This window comes from Mytilus edulis, chromosome 5 (assembly GCF_963676685.1).
Source record: "Mytilus edulis chromosome 5, xbMytEdul2.2, whole genome shotgun sequence".
Taxonomy (NCBI): Eukaryota; Metazoa; Mollusca; class Bivalvia; order Mytilida; family Mytilidae; genus Mytilus; species Mytilus edulis.
The window spans coordinates 32,839,121-32,850,498 of NC_092348.1; the positions used below are offsets into that span (position 1 = coordinate 32,839,121).

The following is an 11,378-nucleotide window of genomic DNA, read 5'->3' on the forward strand; positions in this document are numbered from 1 at the left end:
TAATCTAAATGTTCCAAGGCTTATCACTACCTTTTTAATACACAAAATATAGTGCATTGATCATAACATTCTATACATCCTGTCCATGAACATTTAAAAAAAAAATGAAGGATGTAATGTATTCTCAGATATTCAAGGCATAAAATGATGTTAAACTGGTCTAGAAAATTACATAACTTTTGCAAGGTGCAGGAATCTAATACCTGTTCTAAAAATAGAATGATGTCATTGTTAACATCATCTTTAAAAATTAGTCAACTTTCTTTGTCTAGAGTTACTGTTAAATCAACTACAAACAATGCAATAATTAACTTTACTTCCCACTGATAAAATGAAGCAATCTTTACCGTTCAGTGCTTACAAGCACTTTGATTTAAAGATAGTATACTAATTTTGTTTTTAAAAATACTTTCAAATTTAAAAAACAAACAAGAATGAATCAACAATTAACTTTTAATCGGTTCTGATTATCATTGTGTATGTTGTTTTTAGTAATAAAAAAAAATAAATTCCTGGGTGAACAAAGTCTTCATATCTCCCTTCGACAAGGGAAATAAATGTATACTATACCACTTTTGTCTAGCACTATTGAAGTATCTGGACAAGTTGAAAAGTTGATTAGTATTTCTATTTGTTTGTTCATTGGTCAGTTTAATTCAATGGTTGAATTTTAAGTCAAATATTTTTTTTTTCAGTCTACCTAGACACTTTCTTTTTGCAATTTTAAGTTCTCATGGACTATTGTTAAAACTTGATTTCCATTGTTATCATCAATGACCTAAAAATATTTTTAAGCAATTTTATACCATTCTTTTCCTGATTTGTCCAAGGGTATCGTCCCCGATGGTATCACCATAAATTTCCTGTTTAAGAAACTTTGAATTTTTCAAAAAAAACTAAGGATTTTCTTATCCCAGGAATAGATCATTAGCTCTGCATATCATAAATGCACATACAGGGTCATCAAAACAAAATCTAGTCAACTTGCTAAACCCGAAATTACATCATAGTGGAAGAAGGCCAATATCATTACCAATACATGCAAGGCAAAATTTAACAACAGCACTGCTCATCATACTACTATCAGGTGACATTGAATCAAATCCAGGCCCAAAAACAGCAAACGTCTTCCCAAGTGGTTTGTGTGAAAGACCCGTTACATGGTCAACAGAGGGAGTATGTTGCGATTGTTGCAGCATATGGCACCACCGCTCATGCATCGAACTGTGCACGACAGATTACGAACTTCTACAAAGGTCAAACGTGCAATGGATGTGCTGCAAATGTGACAGCCTAAATGTATCCTCATTCACTTACCATGCATACGAGATTGAAAACATAACCTATTACGAACCTCTAACAACAGATCTCAGCTTTATGGACTCCTTTTCTTCATCATTTAGTCCACTTGTAACAAGTAGTCCAAAAGACAAATCAATAACCAAAAATCGGTCAGTCACAAACAGTACAAGAAACAGCGTAAAGGACACAACACCACCACCCTTTAACATCATCAATAAAAGAAACCTCAGAATCATGACGGTAAACTGCAGAAGCATCAAAGATAAAACCTCAGAATTCAAAACAACAATACAATACACAAAGCCAGATATTATTATTGGCACAGAATCTTGGCTAAAAGGGGTAAAACCCGGAAAGAATCCAACCAAAGATGCTACAAAATCAGCTGAAGTATTCCCTGATAATTATACATCATTCAGGAATGACAGGGGTACCTTAGGAGGAGGAGTATTCATCTTAGTCCATAACAGCATGATTAGTACTGAACAACCACAATACATAACAAAATGTGAAATTGAATGGGTAAAGCTCAAACTAAAAACAGCCCAAGACCTAATCATCGGCTCATTCTACATGCCACATAGAAACAAAGCCCAACTAGAAGAACTAGAAAAATCTCTGGAAAAAATCACAGAGGAAAACAAAAGCAGTAACATCATACTTGCAGGCGATTTCAACTGCCCAGACATAATGTGGGACAACCTCACCATTAGGAAAGATGCTCAAGATCCAGAAGTTCAAAAACAGCTCGTAAACATCACAACTCAATTTGGCCTTACACAATTCCACGAAGAACCAACAAGGGAAAACAACCTACTGGACCTTGTATTCACAACAAACCCGTCACTTATGAAAACATCAACAAACATACCAGGTATCTCTGACCATGCAATCATCATAACTGATACAGACATCAAACCTTTCTACTACAAATCTAATCCTCGGAAAGTCTACACCTGGGCAAGAGCCAACTGGGATGAAGTGAACAAAGATCTAGATTCACTATTATCACAGATAAGTAACAGTATCCAAAACAACCAAAATGTCAACGAAGCATGGCTGATGTTCAAGAAACACCTATTTGCCAGCCTTGATAAAAACATACCATCAAAAATAGTCAAGTCCAACAACAGACTACCATGGATAACACAAAAGATCAAAAAGATGCTGAAGAAAAAACAAAACTTGTATAACCAGGCCAAAAGAACAAAATCATGGACAAACTACCGCCATTTCCAAAAAACATGCAAAAGAGAAATTAGGAAAGCAGAAAACAATTATATTAACAACGCTATAATTGAAGGAATGAATAAGAACAACACAAAACCTTTCTGGAAGTATGTTAAGTCAAGGAAACAGGACAATATAGGGGTTGCACCACTAAAGAAACATGGACAGCTCATAAACGACAGTAAGGAGAAGGCGCAAATTCTACTGGAGCAATTTGCGTCCGTCTTCACAAAAGGAACAACTAAAACACTACCCAAAACAAACATCAGAGTAAAAGACTCCATACATCAAATTACCATCAGATCAGAAGGAGTAAAAAAGCTGCTACAAAGAGTAAACCCATCCAAAGCATCTGGTCCTGACAACATACCAAACAGAGTACTAAAACAATGCGCCGAACATCTGGCACCAATAATAACACTCATATTCCAGCTCTCACTAGACAGTGGTACACTACCAGAGGATTGGAGAAATGAAAACATCTCTAGCATATTTAAGAAAGGAGACCGACACGCGGCCGAAAACTACAGGCCAGTCTCATTGACATCAGTACCATGTAAACTTCTTGAGCACATCATATGCCGTCATATACTTAAACATCTGGAAAAGCATAATGTATTAACATCACTAAACCACGGCTTTAGATCTGGATATTCCTGTGAGACCCAACTTGCCATTACAATCCATGATATGCTACAATCCTACGATAAAGGAAACCAAGTAGATATTGCGATTCTGGATTTTTCAAAAGCGTTCGACACAGTACCTCATGATAGACTCTTGCACAAAATAGACCAATATGGAATTAGAGGAAATATCCACAAATGGCTAACTTCATTCCTAACCGAAAGAAAAATGCGAGTACAACTTGATGGAGAAAACTCAAGAAATGCTTCAGTTGAATCCGGAGTCCCCCAAGGAACGGTACTAGGACCCATCCTCTTCCTGTGTCATATAAATGATCTCCCAGATGCAGTAAACTCATCAGTACGACTATTTGCAGACGACTGTTTGCTCTACCGGGAAATCAAAAACCAAAATGACCATAACAAACTACAAGAGGATCTCAAATCACTAGAAAAATGGGCCAACGACTGGGGTATGCGCTTCAACGCCAAAAAATGTTATATGCTTAGCCTTAAAAGTAAAAGTCAGCGTTTTTACAACCTTAACAACCACACGCTTGAACAAGTGTCATCCAACCCATACCTAGGACTCCAAATACAAGAAGATCTTAAATGGAAAGAACAAATAACAAATACGTGTAACAAAGCCAGTTCTACCCTAGGCTTCCTTAGAAGGAACCTACAACACTGTCCTATGGAATGCCGTAAAACAGCATATATAGTTCTCATACGATCAATAATGGAGTATGGATCAATTATTTGGGACCCATATACCCAAAAAGACATTGACAAACTAGACTCCATACAAAAGAGAGGTGCTAGATTCATTACCAAAGACTACAAATCAAGAGAGGAAGGATGTATGACAAAAATGCTAAAAGAACATTACAATCAAGACGCCAACAACAACGACTGATCTTCTTTTTCAAAGTGGTTGAGGGGAAGATACCAGCGCTTCCTCCCGACGATTTAATCCAATTTCATAGACCAAAGAGACAAATCAAAGCAACAACATATAATAACTTTGTAACAAAAAACATTATAGACCACCAAGTCCGCAAAAACAAACGTGCGGTCATAGTTCCAACCAGTAAGACAGAACAATACAAGAACTCAATTTTTGTGCGCACTGCAATAAACTGGAACCATCTGGAAGACTCAGTAGTGTGCGCCACTACTACCGAGGAGTTTAAATCAGCACTCCTCAGTAAGCGCGACTAATTGTGCGCAGACCAACCCGTCACATAATAGCCGAAAGGAATCTGTGACGTACCCATCCTAATTACACAAGTGGGAAATACAGATACAGATACAGATAGATGACCTTAGCCGTATTTGGCACAACGTTTCAATGCATAACTATTGCTAAAAATAGAGCATAAGGGTAATGTGTGACTGAGTGACTGTGTCACATCTTGAAAACTAAAACATGCAATGTTGATCAGAATTAAAAGATCTACCCACTTTCATTTCAATCAAAATGATCAGTAGGAGTGTGTTTTTTTCTTCTACATATGGGTTATTTACCACTTTATAACACTGTGTCAAGTCAGTTTGGATTTTGTCTAGCCTAAGATTTCTGATGGCATCATTCAGAAAGCGAAAACATACGAACAGTAATATGGTGGCATGGAGACAGCTCCTAAACTACTTAAAATCTTAATATCTCAGAAGATATACGATCTGGATGCTTCATACTTTGTGTATCAAAGTAAGATTTAGGATGGAGGCCCAAGCCCCCCTTTTTGCAGGCAAAATTTGGTTGATTATATAGGGAAACGCTGGAGCGGCCCCCCTCTTATGCAGTCAGTGGGCCCCTTTTATGAAAAAAAAAATCTAGATTTGGCACTGTATATTGATCCCTTATGTTATGATAGTTTTGTCTTTCATATATGCATTGTCCTTGACCTCACTTTGATGGTTCAGTGATTACTTAAAAAAGAAGTGAAAATGTTTTGAATTGTTAATTTCTCTCTTATTTGAGTAACAGGATAATATTATTTAGTATGTGAGTACCTTGCAAGGTCCTTATGCCTGTTAGACAGTTTTCACTTGACCTCGACCTAATTTCATGGATCAGTGATTGGTGTTCATGTCCATATCTCAGATTCAATGTTAAGTTTTCCTGGTTACGTTTGTTTCTTAAATACTATAAGCAATAGGTCAAAACTAACAAAGAAAGGTGATCTTGTGACGACTGGAGAGGAATAACATTACTCTCAATCCCAAGTAAAGTGTTTTGCAGAATACTGTTAAACAGAATAGACTCCAAACTGGATGACAGGTTGAGACAGGAACAAGCTGGGTTTAGAAAAGGGAAAGGATGCATTGATCAGATATTTGTGCTTAAGGTTCATCATAACAAATAGACAAATATGGCCGCATTTTCACCTCAAAAACTGCTCTGTGTACAGACTTACCTGTGCTGTTTGGAAAGTTTTAAGGCCTAGCATTCACTAGATATATAAAAGTTAAATGCATTTTGTGTTTAAGAAAGATAAAATCTTTTTTGGTTTTTGATGGGTATTTTTTTTCATTTCTGCAGAAGGTGTAAAAATAAACAAACACCTGAATTACTTTGATACTGTCCACTCTTTAACTCACCTGTATTTGTGAAGAGACTCTTGTCCATGTCAATTAAGGACAATAAAAACAATACAAACGGTTTTTTTTACCTGAGGGAGCATCTCAAAGTTGTACCACAACTTAGTTAATTTTCACACCTTAAGCATGAAGGGAAAAAAATGCCCATCAAAATCCAAAAGAGATTTTAACTTTCTGAATCACAAAATGCATTTAAATTTAATATATCTAGTGGATGCCAGGCATTAAAACTTTTCCAACTTCACAGGTAAGTCTGTACTCAGAGTAGTTTTGGCATGTAAATACAGCCATATTTGTACGTTTGTTATGATGAACCTTAAGAACATCATTGAGCAGTGTATAGAATGGAAGACACCTCTATATATCAACTTTATCGATTTCAAGAAGGCATTCGACAGTTTACACAGAGAGACTCTTTGGACAATTATTATATCATACGGAGTACCACAAAAGATCGTCACAATGATAAAATGCTTTTATACCAACTTTGAATGTGCTGTGATACTCAATAACAAGGAAACTGACTGGTTTGAAGTACAATCTGGAGTACGACAGGGCTGCATCATCTCACCCATCTTATTCCTGGTTGCCATTGTCTGGGTGATGCGGAAGACCACCAGTTACAAGAAAAGAGAGGCATCTCATGGTCCATGTTTACAACCCTAGAGGACCTTGACTTGGCTGATGATATAGCACTCCTTTCATCAAAACAAGATCATATGCGAGAAAAGACGACTAAAAGCTGAGGGTACAGAAATCCAACAAGTAGATAAATTTACCTATCTAGGAACTGTCGTTAGTACAGAAGATCCAACGAAAAAAGATATTAAAAGTAAGCTAGCCAAGGCAAGATCTGCATTTCAAAGACTATGACCCATTTGGAAGTCCAGCCAATACAACAGAAAAACAAAGATCAGGCTATATAACAGTAATGTTAAATCTGTCTTTCTATATGGAAGCGAATGCTGGAGAGTAACAAAAAAAAACCACCAGATATGAGATCGTTCTCAAGTTTCCACCACAATTGTCTGAGGCGAATTTGTATTTTTTTTTGGCCAAATCGTATCTCAAATGACCATCTGCTCGAAACTACCAAGTCCATGTGTATCCTCAAAGAAATACAACAGAGGCGCTTCAGATGGCTGGGGCATGTTCTCAGGATGCCTGTATCCAATATAACCAGGACAGCTCTTAGATGGACACCCCAGGGGAAGAGACCAAGAGGAAGACCCCAAACCACCTGGCGTCGAACAATTGAGGCAGAACTTAAGGAGCTTGACATGACGTGGGGAGAAGCCGAAACAAAGGCTAAAGACAGATCTGGATGGCGAAATATTGTGGCGACCTTATGCTCCATCAGGAGCGGAGAGGATAGAGTAGAGTAGAAATATGGTTTTGTGTAATTTTGGCAAACAAATACTGTGTGGCTTACAATGGAAAGACATGGAACATTCACCATTTAAAGGGACACTAGCTGTCAAATTCATGTTCACCGATTCTATTCAAATTATCATATTTGATTTAAACAATGTTTACATTTTTCCAAACTAATAAAAGTCTAAAAAAAAAACAACAAACAAGGCACAGGTATGAAAATACGTAGCTTCGTTTCGTGTGTATTTGAGTCTAGACGCCATCTAATTATTTATCGAGTTGACCTCTATGGTCATCCGATGACTATATAAGCGATGTAAACATAAATATAGATATAAATAAATTAAGCAAACATGTGCTGTTGAATTATTCTAGGTCGATCTATTTAATTTGACTTAGAATTTTTGAAAAAATTTGAATATCGAAAAAGGAAAAAGGAAAAAAGGAAACAACTTGTTTCTGGTACTTAATACAGTAGACTAGCTTTTCCAAAAAAAAGGACATCCCTAGTGCAAATTATTTATATAAAGTAATATTTAGTAATAAACAATAATATAAAATATAAACGGACAATAACGAGGTTATTTTGTTTATTGGAATTAAATTTAAATTAATTTTTAATTGTATTTTTAAGGAAAAAAGCTTGAATAAGAAGTATATAACATTGTTATAAGAATCTATATGTATTACAATTACATAGATACAATTTTTAAATGTCATTTACACATATGTACATATATCTATCAGTATTGTTTTGGATGGGGAAATAGATTCGCTTCATTTTGAAGCCATTTGAATCAATTCTTGCAAATTTCCGATAAATATACGCATACCATACAACAACAGAGGTGATTAAAAAATAAGAATATGTCCACGGATGCTCCACTTACACTATCATTTTCTATTTTCAGTGGACCGTGAAAATGGGGTAAAAACTCTAATTTGGCATTACAATTAGAAAGATCATATCATAGGAAACATCTGTATTGAGTTTCAAGTTGATTGGACTTCAACGTAATCAAAAACTACCTTGACCAAAAACTTTAACATAATGCGGGACAGACGGACGGACGGACAAACGAACGGACACACAGACCAGAAAACATAATGTCCCTCTACTATCGTAGGTGAGGCATAAAAATTAATATTTGAAAGTATAGTCATGGATTATTTGTTTTACAAAGTGACTAAGAGTGTTTCCGCAGTGCGACACATGTGTTGATACATATAAGTGAACGTATTAGAATACGCGACACAAAAAGATATCCAAATACTGTACTGTTGTATTGAAAGATTATAGTACTTGTAATCTGTGCGAATCTAAGGTATGTTCATTGAATACATATATTTATAAAAAAGATTTTTTGACCGTTACAATTTAGAAGGTCTATCCAAATTATTTTTGCAAAGAATTCCGCTCAAGGTGGTGCTAGGGGTCGTATAAAACATGCAGTAAGTGTTGGGTTTTTTTACTCCGTGTTGAAGGCCTCACTGACTTTTAGATGAAGAACAGCAATAAAAGCACTGTTCCTTTGCTTTTTATGTGCTTTTGTTTTGCTGAGCATGTATTGTATTTGTCGGCGTTTTGCATTTGCGCCGATTTTTTTCGAGGTAAATTACAGGTGATTGCTATTTTTCATGTATCATCATTAACCTCTTCCGTTAGCAATAATTGTACAAATGTTATGATTCAGATATATAGCGATTTACCAATGTCACTCAATAAAAAAGAAGATGTGGTATGATTGCCAATGGGACAACTCTCCACAAAAGACCAAAATGACACAGAAATTAACAATTATAGGTAACCGTATGGCCTTCAACAATGAGCAAAGTCCATACCGCATAGTCAGCTATAAAAGGCCCCGAAATGACAATGTAAAACAATTCAAACGAGAAAACTAACGGTCTTATTTAAAAAAAAAATGTGTCTGTATACTCTGTGCTCTGCCCAACAGACTGGATTTTCCTCCATCAGTTCTGAGCCTGCATAACCTCTATAATTGTCTGTATACTCTGTGCTCAGCCCAACTGACTGGATATTCCTCCACCAGTTCTGAGCCTGCATAACCTCGGCCACAAAGGAAAGATGTTTTGACGGCAGAGATAGCAAATTATTTTCAACAATTATACTTCATAACACTTTTGCTTGGAAGAGGGCGTAAATAAGAGGTTCGCAGTTTCCAATTTTACATCCGTGTAAAGTAAATAACTGATATCCTAAAAGTATTTCGGACAGCACTTAAATTTTTTTATCTATAAATATTGGAGATATATCATTGCAAAGACATTGAAGATTGAGTTGTGTTGAAAAAAAAGTATACGTTTCTCGCTTGCACTGACCTTTCGATATGTATGGCCAGTATTTATTCATCTATGTTAAACTGTGAATGCAATTAGGATATAAAATATAAATATAAAATCGGCGCAAATGAAAAAGTGAAATCGGCGCAAATGAAAGAATGAAAATTTTAAATATCGGCGCAAATTTCATACGCCCGTATTTGCGCATGGATAAATACCCCATATCCTTTGTTTTTCTAGTATGTTGTAATCATTCTGTACTTTAGAGATCTTATAATAGATTTTGCAGACTGAGTCTTATTTTAATACTCGTAAGGACTCGCCTCACATTGATAAACAGTGAGTATTTTAATAGGATGCTGCTGTATTTGAGTTTGAAAAATTATGTATGTTACACAAAAGAATCTCAAACTCAATTTTAATCATTAAAGTTGACATTTTCTTAATCCAATACTATTTTGAATTACTGATACATTAAAAATAGTCGAGTTTTGTAAAATCAAATAGACCGAGCATCAATCGACGGGTGCCACATGTGGAGCAGAATTAGCTTACCTTTCCGGAGCACATGAGATCACCCCTAGTGGGGATTGTGTTACTCAGGCATTAGTTTTGTGTACTGTTGTTTGTCTGTTTGTATTTTCCCTTTTTTTTGCCATATATGTAATACATATTTCGTACTTCGTATAATTATATACACATTTAGGCTAGTTTGTATACAACCATTCCCGATCGACTAAACAGAGCTCCAAAACAATAGATACTAGTAATCAAATCAAATTTCCTTGATATATTACGAAAAATCCACATATATTATATATTTTGCCCCCCCCCCCCCCCCCCCTCTAAAAAAAACCCCCAAAATAAGAGAAAAAATAAGCTGTCAACATAATGCAAGGTCGAAAACGCAGGTCGAAAGAATACACACAACTACAAAACAATAGTTATATTTATAGTTATTCTGATGTATGACCGACAAAAACCTTTTACATGAGGAATTCTCTTTTGTGATTGATATTATTATTTAATGTTTCATTTCTTTCTTCTTTTTTTTTTTTATCTTTTTGTAGAAATGCAGAAACTGTATGTTGTGTGTATTGTTCTTTTGGTCGCCAACATGTCCAATCTGTCTTACGGAGTATCCACTACGGTGCTTGAAATGTTTCCAGAATTCAACGACCTTTTACAGAAAAATATAAAATCCGAAAGAGAAATTCGGTCATTGAAGAATGATGTGTCCCGTCTACGACAGGAGATGAACACTTTCAAAACCCAGACAGGAAATGCTATTAAGAATTTATTAAGCCTTCATGGACTATAAAGTTAATCAATGATTGTTTTACAATTTACAAACCCGTTTATACGAATCTTTTATTGTAATTGTATTTATATTTATATTCTGAAAATGTTTATAATTGTATCATGTTGATAAAACTTAGAGTATAGTCTTTTATAGTAAACAGATGTAATCTTTTCTGTACTTAGGCATTAAAATTTTTTAGATTCAGTGCGTTTGTTGCAATGCCAATATGCAAACCAAGAATGTGTATAGTATACGGATGCCCATCTCGCACTATCATATTCTATGTTCAGTGGACCGTGAAATTGGGGGTCAAAGCTCAATCGGCATCAAAATTAGAAAGATATATCAAAAGGAACATGTATACTAAATTTCAAGTTTACTGGACTCCATCTTCATCAAAATCTTTCTTGACATTTAAACTTAAACATGAAGCAGACGGACGGATAAAAAAAAAACCGGATACACAGACCGTAAATCATAATGCCTTAAATGGGGCATAAAAACAAACTCTTTACACAAAATATCAAACCTTTTTGTGAGTACTACACGCTACACTTGGCAAAGTCCGTCAATATAACAACCACATTTTATTCTCTGGAAAAACACATTTAATTTTGACAAGTATACTAGAAAAT

At 35.4% G+C, this 11,378-nt stretch overlaps 1 long non-coding RNA gene across 1 annotated transcript; it reads left to right on the top strand.

Moving 5' to 3' along the window:
* The first annotated feature begins 8,083 nt into the window (after positions 1-8,083).
* Positions 8,084-10,947, top strand: LOC139523471 (uncharacterized). Its single transcript, XR_011664622.1, has 2 exons — positions 8,084-8,461; positions 10,511-10,947. It is a non-coding gene; the product is annotated as an uncharacterized lncRNA (long non-coding RNA).
* The last annotated feature ends 431 nt before the right edge of the window (positions 10,948-11,378 follow it).